The 18,091-nt window shown below is 35.2% G+C and overlaps 1 pseudogene; it reads right to left on the bottom strand.

The window, feature by feature from the left end:
- Window positions 1-929: 929 nt before the first annotated feature.
- Window positions 930-2,852, bottom strand: LOC102949650 (annotated as a pseudogene).
- Window positions 2,853-18,091: the final 15,239 nt, after the last annotated feature.

Raw genomic sequence — 18,091 nt, 5'->3', positions numbered from 1 at the left:
TTAAGAGGGAACAAACTGGCTTGTACCCTCTTAGAACCCTCTTGGAACCTACCTCATGAAAGGTAGTTCTATATCCATGGTCATGTGTCCTATCTCTATTAGGGTACAATAGCATGTCAGGACTTGTTTTAAACAATAAAGAATAAAATTCTCCACTGGAGGTGACATAGTTTTTCTCCTACTACCAGAAGTTGACCTTTTGATTTTCCTACTGGGACTTGCCAGACTTGCCATAAACTCCACACAACAGTTTTTCTCAACACTGATATTTATTTTTTTAATTTAAAATTTATTTTTGAGAGAGAGACAGAGTCTGAGCAGGGGAAGGTTAGAGAGAGACGGAGATACAGAATCCAAAGCAGGCTCCAGGCTCTGAGCTGTCAGCACAGAGCCCCACACAGGGCTTCAACTCAGGAACCATGAGATCATGACCTGAGTTGAAGTCGGATGCTCAACTGACTGAGTCGCCCAGGCGCCCCAACACTGATATTTCTAATTGCTCAGGATCTGTTGGGGTATATCACTTAAGTGGCTGGACATGTTCTCTAATCCATTTCTGTTCTAAGACCTATCAAAGCTCGTAGCCTTTCATATCACACAGTGTATGGCAGGTGTGGTATTCCTAGGTATGGTAAATACCAGCTGTGGAACACAAAGAAACGTAATGGGGGTTATGTTTCTTTTGTCATGGTGTGAGGTGCAAGATGAAATTATTTATATTTGGTTCTGAATGGGATATTCTGGCCGCCCCTCAACCACTAAAAACTTTGCTGTTATGGCAGACACATAAAAATTTGCAGTGGTTACATTCTACTTTCATTCTTTTTTTTTTTTTTTTTGACAGGAAGCAGGATTTATTGGTAGGCATGAATGGGGAGACGCAGTGCTGAGGTTCTCATGACTGCTGAGCCCACCATTTGTCCAAGGGGTCACTGATGAGGGATGTATTTGACCCCACAACCATCTGGGATGAGCTGCCTTTCAGCCACCATGTCTTCAAATTTGTCTGCATTAAACTTAGTAAAGCCCCATTTCATGGAAATGTGGATCTTCTGGCAGCCAGGGAACTTGAACTTGGCCTTCTGTAGGGTCTCAATCGCATGCTCCTTGTTCTGCAACTTGATACAGGTGGACATGATGACTTGGCCAGTGTGGACCCTGGCCATTGTGCACTGGGGCTTTCCAAAAGCACCCCACATACCTGTCTGGAGCCTGTCCGCTCCAGCACAGGACAATATCTTTTTGATACAGATGGCATGGAAGGGGTGGAGTTGCACTCGGATGTGAAACCATCTTTGCACAGATTTTCACCATGTACTTGTTGGCGCAAATATAGGCAGCCTCCAGGGCTTCAGAGGAAAGCTACTCATTCATTTGACACCATGTGGCCACAGAGTGGGAACTCATCCACTTTGGCCTTCTTCCACCCCAGGTCAAAAATGTGGGTCTTGGCATCAGGGAGGTCTCTGCCGAAGAAGCAAGACGTTGGATACAACTTGTTCTTACAATACCGGTAACACCAGGTGGGGCAGTGGCCCGTGGCAACACCGAGATCTTCAGTGGTGCATGGAAGGAAAAGAGCTTACTCTCCTTTCTAGGTATTTTTCCAAGGTCTCCAACATACTATATCTTTCTTGATCACTGACCTAGTTAACGTGATGTCATTATAATAGACACGTATAATGTTCTGTGGAACATCCAAACTATATTATATTCTGACTATAGTATGACAAAGGTAAGGAGAATAAATGTATAATGTTGTTTGTTTATAAATGTAGTTTCTGATCTTTTATGAAAAAAATAACAAACAATACAATCACCAAACTCATAGCCACATACTAATTGAGTGATAGTGCTCCATGAATACTTTCATGTTTCAATACCTTCTGGGCTTCATAAAGCAGACATGTTTAGGAAGCTAGAGATTCTATTTTACTCCTGTGATTTAGAGACGTATCTCTCCCAAGCAGATTTATTTGTTTATATTCAAAGGGTTGTACAAATCTAGGTATCTTTCACTTCCTTTTCCTCAATGTTCAATAATCTATATAATTGTCTATAGAACCCTTTTGGATAAGACTGGTGGTATCATTACCACATGGCTTCTAATGTTTCAACCATTCCCATTCTTATCTGGGAATCCACTTATATAATCTCCTCTACCATCAGCTGTGGCTTATAGAAAACAGCCAACACTGAGTTTCTTAGTAAATGCCCCTTATAGTTCATTCTCTTTGACCTTAGGAAATGGTCCATTCCTTTATGTGGTGATTAATTATTTTTCTGGTTTTCTAGCCTTACATACTGAAAACCCTCAGTGAATCCATTAAAAAGACAACTTTCAAAAGAAACCAAACAGCTTTGGATCCCTTCTTCCACCCTTTGCCATGGTAATTATGGCATTTTTAAGTATTTTTCAAATGTATTTTATTTATTTTGAGAGAGAGAGTAAGACTACAAGTAGGGGAGGGGCAGACAGAGAGGGAGAGAGAGCGAATCCCAAGCAGGCCCTACACTGTCAGCAGGGAGCCCAGTGCAGGGCTTGAACCCACAAACCACGAGATCATGACCTGAGCTGAAACCAAAAGCTGGACGCTTAACTGACTGAGCCACCCAAGTGCCCCAATTATATATTTCTACCTTACTCTACATGGGTATTTTCTTTTCTTCTGCTTCTAGCAACCATCTTAATAGATCGTCCTCACCATCTCTTTGATTTCTTGCCAGGTAGTTAAATCCTGTATATCAGAAGAATGCTCCCAAAAGTTTCACTTGTGCAATCTCTTGTTTTTGCCCCCTTAATCAATTAGAACATAATTACCTTCGTGCTCCCTCATATCCTGCCAGGACATGTTGGCTTGATCTTGCAGCTTCTTTGGAATAGTCCTTTTCCTGTGTTACAGAACCAACACATTTTGGATTGGGTCATACTGCTCTAAATTAGTCTTAGTAAATACTAGATCTATATGTAGTAAACAGGAGGAGTGATGGCAGATCCCAACGGAGGATTGTGTTGTCTTTTGTTGTAGTGGTAGAGGTAGCAATCAGGGGAAGGAGAGAGAGTTCTGAATTAACTTCCCAGAAGTCTGGAGAGCAAACTGAAGGTTGATGGAGGGGAGGTGAGTGGGGGGGATGGGCTAAATGGGTGATGAGCATTAAGGAGGGTACTTGTTGGGATGAGCACTGGGCATTATATGTAAATGATGAACCACTAAATTCTCCTGAAACCAATACTACACTATATGTTAACTAAATTGAATCTAAATAAAAATAAACCAGTAAACAAACAAACAAAAACTAAAGAAATTTAAAAAATAAGGAAGAGAGGACAGGTCACTTCCATAGGCTCAGAGCGTTCAAGAAAATCTAAGGATTCAACATTGTGGTAGAGATTGATCCAGATAATCCTATCCCACATATTTGCTGTCCATTCTTTCTCAACCAAGACCATGGTTTTGGCATAACTCATCTGCTTTACATTTCTTGGACCTTGGTAGTTCTTGCTGGTAAGCAGCTTTCTCTGCTTTTCTCTTGAAGATTATGCTACCAAGGAGACCCTCTGGATTCCATAGGTGGCTTTCAGTTGCCTACTAATCAGTTAGCTTTTTGTTATCTTTTTTTAAATCTAGAATATCAACGGAATTTAATAAAAATCATACAATTTCATTGTCTTTATAATTACCGTTTTATTCACACTTTCCAAACCTGATATATCACACCCATTATTTCAATCTTCCACCAGTATATGATGCCAATTCAGCGAAGAAAGTATTAAGCATTCTATTGCAATACCTAAGTCAATAAGGTAGCACACCTCCATCACCAACATAATAAAGAAATTCCCCTCTGTTGGCTTAAAATACATCAGTTTCCCCGTAAAGAGAAGGTTACAATAGAAACATTACTTTCCTAGTTGTGAAAAATCAAGTAATTGCTCTCTACTCCCACTTTAGTCTGTCATGGGCCTTTTGCTTTATAAGTGCCATGTGAAACTCTTAGCTAACACTTGTTAACATGGCTATAATTCTTTTCTGAATTATCCAGGTACTTGTCTTAATTCCCCTATCCCCTCCCAGAATGTGGAGATGCAAAGTAGAACATGGACAGTATCCCAGATATTTGCAAACAATATCCCATAGTTCATTTGCAAATTGGTTTGTATGGGAATTGCCTCAATAGTTTAAGCCTTTGTCCTACTTAGAAAGATTCCAAATAATAGGTTTATTGTATTTGCTTATTTGTTTTTAACTTGAATTATGCAAACAGTTGTTTCAATTTTTCTTCTCACCTATTGAAAAACCACAGGAGACCTTATTACAAATAATCAGTTATTAACTATCTGTTTACTATGGGAATTGAAGTCTTGGGCTTTGAAAATATGTCATAAATTATAACTGCTAATATGAAAATGAACATAAAAGTACACTTAAATTTTTTTTAAATTTTGTTTTACCTTTATTTCTTTTTGAGAGACAGAGAGAATGTGTGTGGGGGAGGGGCAGAGAGAGAAGGAGACACAGAATTGGTTCCAGGCTCTAAGCTGTCAGCACAGAGCCCGATGCAAGGCTAGAACCCATGAACTGTGAGATCATGACCTAGCCGAAGTTGGATGCTTAACCAACTGAACCACCCAAGAACCCGTCACTTTTAAAAATATTTCAATAAAAATAAAAATGGTGTCCATATATTATTTCCATTAAGGTGTTTTGTTGTAATAGCATGGATAAAAAATTGGCTAATTACAAAAAAGTCATCATTTGTCCATGGCACAGAGTCACTTTAAATACATGATACAGGGTCAATATAAGGAAAAGATTTATTTTGTTTTGTTCTTTTTTGAAGGATGACAAGTTAGGAAACAGAAAACTTCCTTAAATACAAAAATAAATTCCAAGAGCTTCTATTAAGTTTAAAACACAAAACAACATATGCACATGATATGTATAAGTTTTGCCTTCAATTTTATGTTTTTCAGATGACAATGCTACATCTTCTCAAATACATAGCTCAAATTGCCCTAATGTAAAAATTTTAAAAGTGGCCTCACAAAGACTTCCAGTTCAATCCGAGATGGAGTAAGAAGAACCACATTGCATGAAACAACTAAAAATCATGGCACTTATGTATGTTACAGTGACTTTCAAGATATTCTACGTCATACAACAATGGCTAGTGATCTCTAAAATGTGAGAAACGAGGTGAACTCTGTGATTGTCACATCTTACTGCTGGAGGAATTTTTCAGGCTGTTGTTCTCGGAAGAGGAAGCCAAAGTCCAGGGTCTCCCTGGGTTGAGAATCCAGGGAAATCAAGGTGGCTGCAGCTCAGGGTAACTGCCAAGAAAGACCTACATAAAGAGGGAAAACCTAGAGACCTTCAGAGGATCCATCTGAATAATTGGGTTGAGAAGAGATCAACTAATGCATATGAGGAAAATACTAAAGACAAGAAAGAGAGAATTTAGTAAAAGATACTTGGGACATCAAAATAACAGGGAATATTGCCTGTTTCAAGCAGTCAGAGTAGAAAGATTTATAATTTGTGAAGCATTATTTAGCATACTAATAAGTGTTTACATATTGGTTTGATCTTACATAACAAAACTTATAGGAAAAACCTGAAGGGAACAAACTGATTTCAAATCACATGACTTTGTCAAAGAACACAGTTCAATAAAATTTTTAATAATATGAAAAGATTCAGCATCCAGCATACACAATATTGAGCTGTCAAACAAAAATTTTCACATATGCAAAGAAATAAGTAAATGCTATCCATAATGAGAAAGGTTAATTAATCTCTCTAAACTGAATTAGACATGATAAAGATGATAAAATTAGTGAAAAAAGACATTAAAACAGTTATTATGCTTGTTTTCCATATGTTAAAGAAGGTAGAGAAAAAATGGCGCATGTAAAATCGATAAATAGAAGATATAGAAAAAGGCGCAAACTGAACTTCTAGAGATTCAGATATGATATTTAAGATGAAAATGATCTGGATGTCATTAGTAGTAGATTAGACCATGCAGAAAAATGTTTAATGAACTTGAAGCAATGGCAATAAAGCCTATTCAAAATGAAGGAGAGACAGAAAGAACAGAGTTTCAGTGAACTATGGGGCAAATCGAGAAGTTAAATTTATATTAAATTGAAATGCCTGAATCAGAAGTGGAAAAATTATTTGAAGAGGTAAAGACTGACATTTCCCCCCAAACTTGGTGACAACTATCAGCCCACAGATCCAAGAAATTAAATGAACCTAAGCGCAGAGAATATACCAGTGCACATAATAAAATTATTTACCACCAGAGATAAAGAAATATTAAAATTCCAAGAGAAATGACACACATTACATACCAATGAACAAAGATAAAGATAAGAGCAGATTCTTTTTTATTTTGTCAGAAACAATACAAGCTAGAAGAAAAATGGGAGAAAAAAAAAAGCTTTAAAGTATTTAAAGAAAAGAATTTTCAATGTAGGTAACTTTACCAACCAAAAATATCTTTCAAAGTTAAAGGCTTTTTCAGATATACATAAGTGAAATTATTTGACATTTATAGACCTACACTATAAGAGATGTTAACAAAAGTTCTTCGGGGCACCTGGCTGGCTCAGTGTGTTAAGTATCTGACTCCTGGTTTCGGCTCAAGTCATGATCTCACAGCTTTTGTGTGTTCAAGCCCCACACCAGGTTCTGTGCTGGCAGTAGGGAGCCTGCTTGGGGTTCTATCTCTCTCCTCTTCTCACACTGCCCCTCCCCCACTCATGCTGTCTCTGTCTCTCTCAAAACAAATAACTAAACTTAAAAAAAAAGTTCTTCAAGCAAAAGGGATGGATGGCAGATGAACAGCTGGATGGACAAAACAGGATAAAGAGAACTAGAAATGGTAGGCATGAATTTTTCTTATTTTTTAAAATATCTAAAAACAGAATCAATTTTTTAAATTTTTTTTAACGTTTTTATTTATTTTTGAGACAGAGAGAGACAGAGCATGAAGGGGGGAGGGGCAGAGAGAGAAGGAGACACAGAATCGGAAGCAGGCTCCAGGCTCTGAGCCATCAGCCCAGAGCCTGACGCGGGGCTCGGACTCACGGACCACGAGATCCGTGAGATTGTGACTTGAGCTGAAGTCGGACGCTTAACCGACTGCGCCACCCAGGCGCCCCCAGAATCAATTTTTTAAAGCAAACATAGCAACATATTGTGGTGTTTATAGGCTAGAGGGAAGTAAAATATAAGAAAATAATAGCACAAATTTGAGGAGGATGAAATAGAAAAATACTATTATAAGACTCTATAACTATACATTAGACAGTATACTTTAATGTAAAGGTGTATTGTGATATGGTAAAGATGTATACTATAAATCCTAAAGAAACCACTAATGTAACAAATAAAGAGCTGTAGCTCACACATGAAAGAAAGAGATCAGATAAAAATAATAACTATATAATTAATTTGATAGAAAGCAGAAAAAGAAAAGAGAAACAAAGAAGACATAAGAGGAAAATAGCAAGATGGTAATTTTACACCAAAACATATCAATAATAATGTTAAAGATAAATGATCTAAACACATCAATTAAAAAGCAAAAATTCTCAGACTGTCCCCCCCCCCCCCCCCCCCGCCCCGTCCCTTCCTCTCTCCCTCTCTCTGGAGCCCACTTCAGCTCCTCTGCCCTCTGTTCTGTCTGTCCCTCCCTCTCTCTTTCTCTCTCTCTTTGTCTCTCTCTCAAAGATAAAAAAAAAAACATTTAAAAATCACTATCTAGTTGCAGCACAAAATCCACCAGTGTGTTTCACATTACGATTCTCAATCATCTACTAAAATTCTCATGTTTTAGAAATATTACTTAAGACCAAATGCTTAAAAGAACTACCCCATTACTAAAAATATAAATAAGATTGATTACATGGCTATCCAAGCTCTGCATACACTTTGACCTATATTGCTAAAATCATAGAGGCCAAGAAGTGAAAATGATTTAACTTCTAACATTGGCCTCAGTGTTCCTCTTCAGTTCATTATAGAGTTGTCCAAGTATGGTCTGCTTAATTTCCTCCATACTTTGCCAGGCTGAATACATTTAATTAAAATCCTTTTACTTAATAAATGAAGACAGTATGGTGACTCATCTAAGAAATAAAGCCCTTGTACAAGTTTGATCATTAGGAGCAAGCTCTGGGCTCTGAACTCATCTGGTTTCTGTCTCAACTTCATTTTGCCTGCCTTCCTTAAGTTTTAGTTTATTTTCACAGCAAGAATATGTCTACACAGAGAAATGTTAAGTATATTTCTGTGATGATTTTTCCTTTTCCCCCAATTCCAGTATCTATATGGGGAAAAAAAAATCACTAAATCAATAACAATCAAGTAAGACGGTACATCTGAAAGTATACAAAAGCAGGCATTATCAATAGTATTAGTATTCGTTGCTACTGTTACTGTTACTATTATTTCTGAGAAATGGAGAATAGAAAAAAAAAGGGCGGAAGGGAAATAAGAAAAGAGAGAAAAGGAAGAAAAGGAAGAAAAAGTATCATTGGCTACCTTCACTATCCTAATTTTTGTGTTGAGGGATTTTAATCTTCTATTCTAGAAACCAAGGTAGCATTATGAGTACTCAAACAGCCTTCCCTCTTTCTGGAGTTGCCAGATTTAACAAAGAAAAATCCAGGACATCTAGGTAAATTTGAAATTAAGAGAAACAATAAGTGATTGTTTTCATATAAGTGTTTCATATCTCATGCAATATTTGAGACTTATAGTGAAAATTATTTGTTTATCTAAAATTCAATTTAATTATGCATCCTGCATTTTATCTGGCAACTCTAGCCTTTACTCCTATATGTTTCACCTTTCAAATGATATGTGCCCCTAGTAAAGCATGTAAGAGTAACTTTCGTGACACATATAATCCAGTTTCATAGGGGTGCAAACTTCCTGTCACCAGCTAAGTATGGAAGCATAACTTCCTACATATTTTTGTTTGGCAAATAGCCAACTTGAAGGGATAAAAGACTAAAAGAGGAACAGAAGCATAAGGAGCTGAGCAGGGGAGTGTCTTCGCAGAGATCATAAAAACAAAGTGAACTGGGTGAAAATTAAGAAAGTATATGGCTTGGGATATAAGAAGGCAGAACATGGAGCAAGGGGCTGTAGCAATGGCTCAAACTCGTCCCATTACACACAGGACTGTATGCGAGCAAGTGGGTGAAATCAATAAATTAATTGAAAAACTACCTCTGCTGAATCAACCATTCTATTGAGTCATAACATGTGTTTACTAACATTAGCATGGGTAAATGCACCCCTCTTTTAAAATAGCCAATTTGGACTCCAACATCTTTTTCAATCTTCTAATGTTACCAAATGTAAATATTTAAGAAATGAAAAGTGTACTGATAATTCTGCTTGTGCTACCAGATATAATTCATGCACCAAAGCCTTAATGGTTGAGAATTCTCTTTTCTTTGTTCTTTAAGTATAGCTTTTATCTCATATCTGCACAAGTCCTACTCATTCAGCCAATTATTTCCAAACGTTATACGTGTTACTTGATCTTTAGTAGAAAGAGCAGAGAACTAAAAAATCAGGAATACTCATCTTCTCTTCTTCCTTAAACTTGGTCAACAGTCACTCAGCTCCTCTGTGACTCATTTTCGTACTCGGATAATGCAAATTAATAAGACCTCTGATTTACCGCGTAAGATTCTTAAGGAACTTAATGATCTTTTAATGTGCTGGAGTATAGAATAAAAACTAGTATTCCAGACTTATCTCAGACAGCAAGAGGCTATAGGAAGTTAGTAGCCATTTTATGTCAGCTAGTGAAATAGTAGGTTTGCCAACAATTTAGTTGAAATGAAGACTAGGTAGGGTAACCCTGTAATTTATTGTTCAAACTGGAAGATTTGGGTAGTAAAAGGGCTATTCATAATAACCCTGGTCAGCAGAAATAAATGGGGATTATCACAAGCAACTGAGCTACATGGTAACTCTAGGTCTGGGGGCCTAGTCTTACATTTACATTTACAAAGACTCTGCAGCATTTTTACTGAGATTACATTTTTGTTTTTGTGTGATGGAGAAGAGGTGGAGTGACAGAGATTTGGAGGTACACAGGGATTCCCAAAGAAAGGAAAACTGTTCAGGGATTGGCATGTAAATTTAATTACAGAAGAATGGATTTCAAAAACCTAGTAAAGATCTGAAGAATTACATACCTGTAACTCTAAAAGAGAAGAAATATTGTAAAACACGTAATTATCATATTCCGGCAACATCTAAAACTAATGAAGAAGTAAAAAGCGTGAGTAATTTTGTAGTCATTTCAAAAATGATATTTAAGATGGAAATAAGTGATTTTATTTATTTATTTATTTGTTTGTTTGTTTATTTAATTTTTACTTCATTTTCGAGAGTGAGAGAGACAGAACATGAGCAGGGGAGGGTAGAGAGGGAGACACAGAATATGAAGTAGGCTCCAGACTCTGAGCTTGTCCGCACAGAGCCTGATGCAGGGCTCGAACTCACAAACCACGAGATCGTGACCTGAGCTGAAGTCAGACATTCAACCCACTGAGTCACCCAGGCACCCCCTTGATGATTATATTTATATTCCAGACTGCCTTATGAACCAAACATCATAATATGGACATACATATTTTTAAATTTCGATAAGGAGAAAAACTTCCAAAAATCTTCAAAAGATAATACACTTTGTAAGCCGGTAAAGGAAAATGCTACACTATAATAATGAAAAAGAAGATTATCTTACATTATGTTATCTTATTTAATCAGTCTAATGAAATATATATTTTATGCAATAGCTTAGAAAAATTAAGTAACCAATTAAACTCAAAGAACTATTAAGTGACGAAACTAAGAATCAGCTTAATTCTCCTTGACACAAAACAGATGCTATGAATAAACCCCAAAACCAAACCTCACATTGTGATATTTGAATGGATATATATAGTGCAAAATCATACAATATAATCCTATATAGAATTGAGGATTAATGAAATACTGTGAAATACTCCAGCACCCAAAATATGGTTGAATCTCTCAAAACCAATATTGAACAAAAGAAGCCAGAGATAAACATAGTGTATGATCCTATTTATATAAAGTTCAAAAATAGGCATCACTAAGCTATAATGATGAACAATTCTTAATTAGGTGGTAAGAGTATATGGGGAAAAAATAAATGATAATCACAAAATTTAGAGTAATAAACTTTTCGAGGAAGGAGGATTCATAGTTGTAAGCCTCTGAGGTGCTGGAAATGTTCCTTATCTTCATGTAGGTTTTGAATATACAGTGTGTGTTTTGGGAAATTATTAAACTATATTTATGCTTTATGTACTTTTCTGTATGTATAGTATATAATAATTCAAAGTTACATAGTTAAGAATTTATGGATATTTCTATGTCAATAAATTTTTTTTAAGTTACTTGGAGAATTACATTTGTAGAAATATATAATGTCAGAACTGACTCTAAAAGAAATAGAAAACCCAAAAAAATCATAACCATTTAAGCAAAATATATCTAAATTTTAGTTGTCCCTAAATGGCTATATAGGACGTTCTCCTAAGTATTTAACAAGAAGATAAATTAAATTTATCCAAACTCCTTTAGAATAGAGAAAAATAGAAAATCACTTCCAAAGTACTTTATGAGAATAATAAAAACCTAATTTCAAAACCAAGTAAGGACCAATAAAGAGGGAGGGGATTACATGGTTACCCCACTCCTGAACATAGAATACCCCAAACAAAGAATTAGCAAATACAGATTTTTAAAAAGATAATATACCATGATAAAGTTGTGTTTATTCCAGGAATGCAAGCTTAACCAAATATCAGAAAAAGACTGAATTAGCTTCATTTACATTTTTAAGAAGAAAAAACATATGATCATCTCCATAGTTGCAGATATAACATTTCACAAAATCCAACATTTTATAGCTGAAAATATTTAACAAACTAGAAATAATATAGAACTTCTTAACAAAATTCAACAAGCAAGGCATACAAAAGAATTTTAAAACTAAGAAATAGCCAGGAATTCCTTATAGAAAGTCAACAATGACATTAGAAATAATAATAAAATGCCAAAACTATTAGTAAAAAAGCAATCAAGACGTGAATGCTTGCTATTATCAATTCTTTTAAACAGTTTAACTGTATTGGTGCCTACACATTTTAGCTAGGTAGGAAAAAATAGAGAGGAGTATAAAAATAGGAAAAGAATAAATAGTGTAAAAATTGGAAAGACAAAAAAAACCTGTCAATATTTGCAGATGAACAGATTGTTTACACAGAAAATTCCCCCCCCCCCAATTATTTAAACATTATTTGAATTAGAAAATTTAGCAAGCTTGATAGATTAAACAATCAGTAGTCAAAATAAATTGCATTTCTCTCTCTCTCTCTATATATATATATATGAGAAAATCAGATAAAATACTCAATTACAGAAGAATGTTCACAAACCACAAAACACATGCAAGAATCAATTTTATATCTATATACTAACAATGAAAGTAAAAACACAGTACTACTTGCATTCACTTTAGAGAAAATGGAGAATTTATAATAGACAACAAAATGTGGAATCCAGATGCTGAAAATTACAAAATATTCATGACAGAAATCAAAGAAGACTTAAATAAATGGAGACAATTATCAAGTCCACAGAATGGAAGAGTCAGTATAGTAAAGATATTGAGTATCCTCAAATTGTTCTATAGATTGAATGCAATTCCATTACAATTTTTACAGAGGTATTTTGCAAATATAAACACTTACTCTAAAGTGCATGTGGCAAAGTATAGGTCCTAGAATAATTAAAATAATCTTGAAAAAGAGGGGTAAAATGGAAGGATTACTCTACCTCACATGAAGCTCTACTATGTGCCTAAAGAGGTCAGGAGACTGTGACACTGGTGTCGAAATGAAAACATAAAGAAATGACACAAAATAGGAAATTCAATAATAAATCCATGCAGATGTGTCCAACTAGTTTTTGACTAAGATGCAAAAGTAGTAAAAGAATAGCCTTTTGAATAAATGGTGTGGGAGCAACGGAACACACACAGGTCAGAAAGTGAATCTCATGCTTAATACAAAAATAACCCAAAACGAGCCATAAGGCTAAATGTCAAGCTATAAAATTTTGTTAAAGTTCCTCATACATAAACATAGGAACCTTTGTACCTTTGTAGTAGCCAGAGTTTTCCTGAGACATAGAACAAATAGAGGTGGGGGACAGAGGAAGAGGAATGGAGAGAGAGAAAGACAGAGACGTATTTTAAGGAATTAGCTCACATGGTTGTGGAGGCTGGCAAGTCCAAGATCTGTAGGACAAGTCCACAGGCTGCAGGCATGAGTTGTAGCTTGAGGTTGAAGGTAGTGTGCCATCTGAGTAGCCTCCTCCTTAGGGGAGATCAGTTTTTTACTGAAGTCCTTCAACTAATCGGTTGACGATGCCCACATGCACTGTGGATAGTAACCTTCTTTACTCAAAATCTATTGATTAAATTGGAATGTCATAGAAAAAAATAAACCACACATGCCTTCTCAGCAATATCCAGACACATTTGACCAAATATCTGGGTACTGTGACCTAGCCAGGTTGACACATAATATAAGCCACTACAATTTCCCTCCTTAAATGTAGTTTAGATCTCAAGACTAATGATGCTACATACATGCATAAAGAAATTATAAAGTTTTATACTCACATAATGAGGCTTTCTGTGCATTTCAGTCCTGCTTCCATGCAGGACTAAAATGGCTAGAAGTGGCAAGGAGGGACTACTCACTCGGGATGTATTATGTTAGGAAATTGTTCTAGGGTGCAGATTCTCACACATGGGCCAGGCAAGGTGATGTTTGATTTGAAATTTCAGTGCCAAAGGAGGGAACATGTGGTCTTTTTAAATGGCTTATGCAGACGTGGGGCATAGGGAGAAAGGGATGTTGTGGGGTCTCAAAATTGTCAGCATTCAAACATCAAAAATGGAGCCATCCTCTTTATTACAAATTTGTTAGGGGGAGAAAAAAAACAGGAGAAACTCATAAAGATCAAGAGTTCAGACACAGAGTTCTTAGACTTGACACCAAAATCATGATCCATAACAAGAAAAATTGATAAATTGGGCTACATCAAAATTAAAAACTTTTTCTCTTCAAAGCCCTGTTATCAGAGTAAAAGGATAAGCTATAACTGGGAGAAAAAAATTTGCAAACCACATATGTGACAGAGGACTAGTATTTAAAATATATACACTCTCTCAAAACTCAACAAAGACAAAAATCCAACTATAAAATAGATAGGAGATATGAAGAGACATTTCAGTGGAGAGACTATGCAGATGATAATAAGTGCATGAAAAGATGTTCAACTCTTAGCTGTTCAGGGAATGAAAATTAAAACCACACCGAGACGTCACTATATTCCTATCAGAATGGCTAAAATAAAAAATGGTGCCAGCAGCAAATGTTGGTGAGGGTGTAGAGATACGGGAATCACTCATACTTTGCTACTGGGAATGTAAAATGGTACAGTCACTGGGAAAGTTTTGGCAGTTTCTTATAAAATTAAACATGCAACTATTATAACTCCAGAGATTTATATACTATATGATTCTATTTATATAATATTCTTGAAGTTACGAAATTATAAAAATGGAAGAACATGTTAGTGGTTGGCCAAAGTTACGAGTCAGATGTAGCTGCGAAATGCTGACATGGGGATCCTTTATGGTGAGGTATCTTGACTGCTCTGTATTTTGACTTTATCAATGTCAATATCCTGGTTATAATATCATATTATAGTTTTCTATAGGATGTTCCCATCAGGGATAATTTGGCAAAAACCACATGAAATCTTTATTATTTCATACAAGAGCATGTGAGTCCATAATCATCTCAATAGAAAATGTGTAATTAAAAACAAGTACATTTACAGTAGCTAAAAACAATAATAAGTCTTAGATGAAGTTCAAAATCTTGACAGGAAAAAAATAACGTATTATTCAAAATTTCAAAGTAGAAGAAGTGGACAGTTATGTCACATTTTAAACAGGAAGACTCAATATTATAAAGATTGGATACAAAATTACTTCCAAGATGACTTTAATAGACTTATTTTTATAAGATATGACAAGCTGATTCTCAAATATGTATGCAATGCAAAGGGTAAACCTTGTATTTCTCAAGGTAATATATTTGGAAGGATTTAGCTCTGCCATTTACCAGTTAATAGATACAGATAATGTTTCTATTTTTAAGCTTAATGATAGGCACATAAGAATTTTTTTCATTATTCTTCCTTGAACTATGCTTACATTATATCTTTTCATATATATGTACTACACAATAATTTTAAAGCATATAACAAAGTAAAAAATATATTGTACACAAATGTGTGTGCATACACGTAGCTGCATATGTACACACATACATGAAAATAAATATCTCTGTATGTTAGGATTGCTTGTGAATTTATTTTTGTTTGGATTTTCAATTTTTCTACAGAAAATGTGTATTAGTTGTGTCATAAATGAATACTTTGTATTGAAAGAAGAAGTTAAAATTAGAAATTTCTGTAATTCCTTCAAGAGAAAGAACCAAATTATTGGTTTGCCTAGGTCTTGAACTGCATTTGCATCTCCTTTTTAATGCGTTTATTTTTCTGCTAGTGAGCATTTAGCCTACTCACAGTAGTGTCATTGAATGACAAGTTTGTTGAGGGACAAGATTGCTGGGGCTTGCCTTGCCTAAGGTCACATAGCAGATCTGTGTTCTAATGAGAATGAAACTCCAATTCTTTAGATCTGACATGCAGAACCCTCGCTTCAAGCATCTTTTAAGAATTTTCTGATGGTTATTACTAACATAGAGCAAAAATTTATTAGTGGAGTGAAGTCCTCATTGCCCTTCTGCATATAACACAGGATTTATCCCCTATCTCTGCCTCCGGGAGTTGGTAACTCACCTCAACTCTTTTCCCTTTTCACCCATTCTGCCATTCCCCATACCCATCTACCCAAGCAAATTGCTGAATTCATTGTTTCTTTTTAGTTGGGGGCAGGAGATAATTAAACTGCTTCTGTCTATTGAATTTAATTTGTTCTTCAGTTTATTCAGTTTGGTTTAAAATATAGTAAGACATAGTGTAGACTTACAATCTGAGTAATTATTGTGATATAGAGGATTATAAGTTTCTATTGCAAATACTTAGCATTCTGTGAATACCTGGTTTTAAAGTATGCCAATTGATATTGATTTAAATAAAGTCATTTTAAAAAATTTCTCTATACATTTTCCCACACAACTATACATACATATTTTTAAATTTCTCATTATAGAATACAGTAATTCATATTATTTTATGAGGAACACTGTTTTTAAGTACATTTTTTGTGTTATTATTTATTTTTTAATTTCCTTTATAAAAGTCATCAATATCTTTTCAGTTAGTGGTTATTTAGAAATGAATTTAGTTCTGAATTATGCTGAGAGATCTTCCATTGTTGTTTCACTTTATCTTTGAGTACATTCCATCCTAGCTTGCTTGGGGGAAAATCAAACTGAGGCTCCAATCACCAGAGGCAGCCCTAAAATTATGAACAAACAATGAAATTGGCATTCCTGATTCCCATCAACATCATGCAGCTGTGTAGATAAATAAATCATATGGGGTAAATGTTTCCGTTCCATCTATTTGGAGTATACTCTTATAGACTAGCCTTACTATGCAAAAATAGTTATTGCTGTCTTATGTCTTCATTTTCATCAACATCATCATCATCATCATCACCATCATCATCATATCTTATTCAGATGAGTTGATTAGAAAAACTCTAATGAGTTACAGGATTTGATATCATGCAAATGTACTTTTTCACTAGTTGATGAGTTTATTCTCATCTTTCGCTTAAGAATACAAACTCATAACAAGGGTGAATCAAGCCAATGCATATGTAATGATGTAGAAATAGTTCCATTCTATGTATGTGTGTATGTGTGCCTGCAGTTGTCTTTTTTTTCTATAACTCTCTTTTCAATAAAATATGCTGTGAGCTTTTTCTACTCATAGACCAAAAAACAAAAAACAAAAAACAAAAAAAACCCCAAATCTGTAGCCTGATTATTGAAGAATCTTGACATTGTTTTAATTCTGGTTTAAAATGATACTTGGAATGGATTTTGGAGAATAATTTAAGAAACATTTTATGCCTATGTAATCATCAAATTCGGTAAGAATTTCCATTTGGCAGGTTAAAGAACTAATATGACATCAATATAAACAGATTGTTGTATATCTCATGCCTTGATGTCTTCAGAATAATCAAAATTCCTTTGAATACAAAAATCTTCTTATTAAAAGCATTAATATTACATATACTGCACACAGATAAAATTTACATCAAAGCACTTCACAATGGAGGTGGTAGAGAGTCTGAATTAAATATATGGAGGAAGTTATCTTAAATAATAATCATTTCAAAGTAATAACCTGTCTAAAAATGACAGCTTCGTGCTTTTGCATTTGGTATTCAGCAAGCAGTTTGCCTGTCAAAACTGCCAATGCTGACTGATAAATGTTCAAAATACTCTACTGGAATATTGACAAACCCTCAACTTGTGTGCATTATGGAGATAAGAAGACTGAATTTATATTTACTCTAACTCATAGCCCAGCCCTGAACTTCACAAAACAGAAAGGCTTTGTTAATAATTTCTCAGGATGATGAGCATTATGTTTGTGAATGAGGATACATGCACATACACACACGCGCATGCACACACCCACACACCACTCCATCATTTTTATCACAAAAGCATGTGGCGCTGTGTGAGTCAGGGCTCTATCAGAGAAACAGAAGCTGCGAGATATTTACAGGAAGAGATTTATTGCGGGGGATAAACTTATGAGATTGTAGGGGCTGGAGAAGCAAGTCTGAAATCCATAGGGCAAGCCTCCAGGAAGGGCGGGCAGGAACACTTAGACCCAAGAATGGCTATCCACAGGTCAAATTTCTTAAGGAAAACTGCGGTTTTACTTGT

The sequence above is a fragment of the Panthera tigris genome, chromosome D3 (assembly GCF_018350195.1).
Source record: "Panthera tigris isolate Pti1 chromosome D3, P.tigris_Pti1_mat1.1, whole genome shotgun sequence".
Lineage (NCBI taxonomy): Eukaryota > Metazoa > Chordata > Mammalia > Carnivora > Felidae > Panthera > Panthera tigris.
This window is presented reverse-complemented; position numbering and strand designations above follow the sequence as displayed.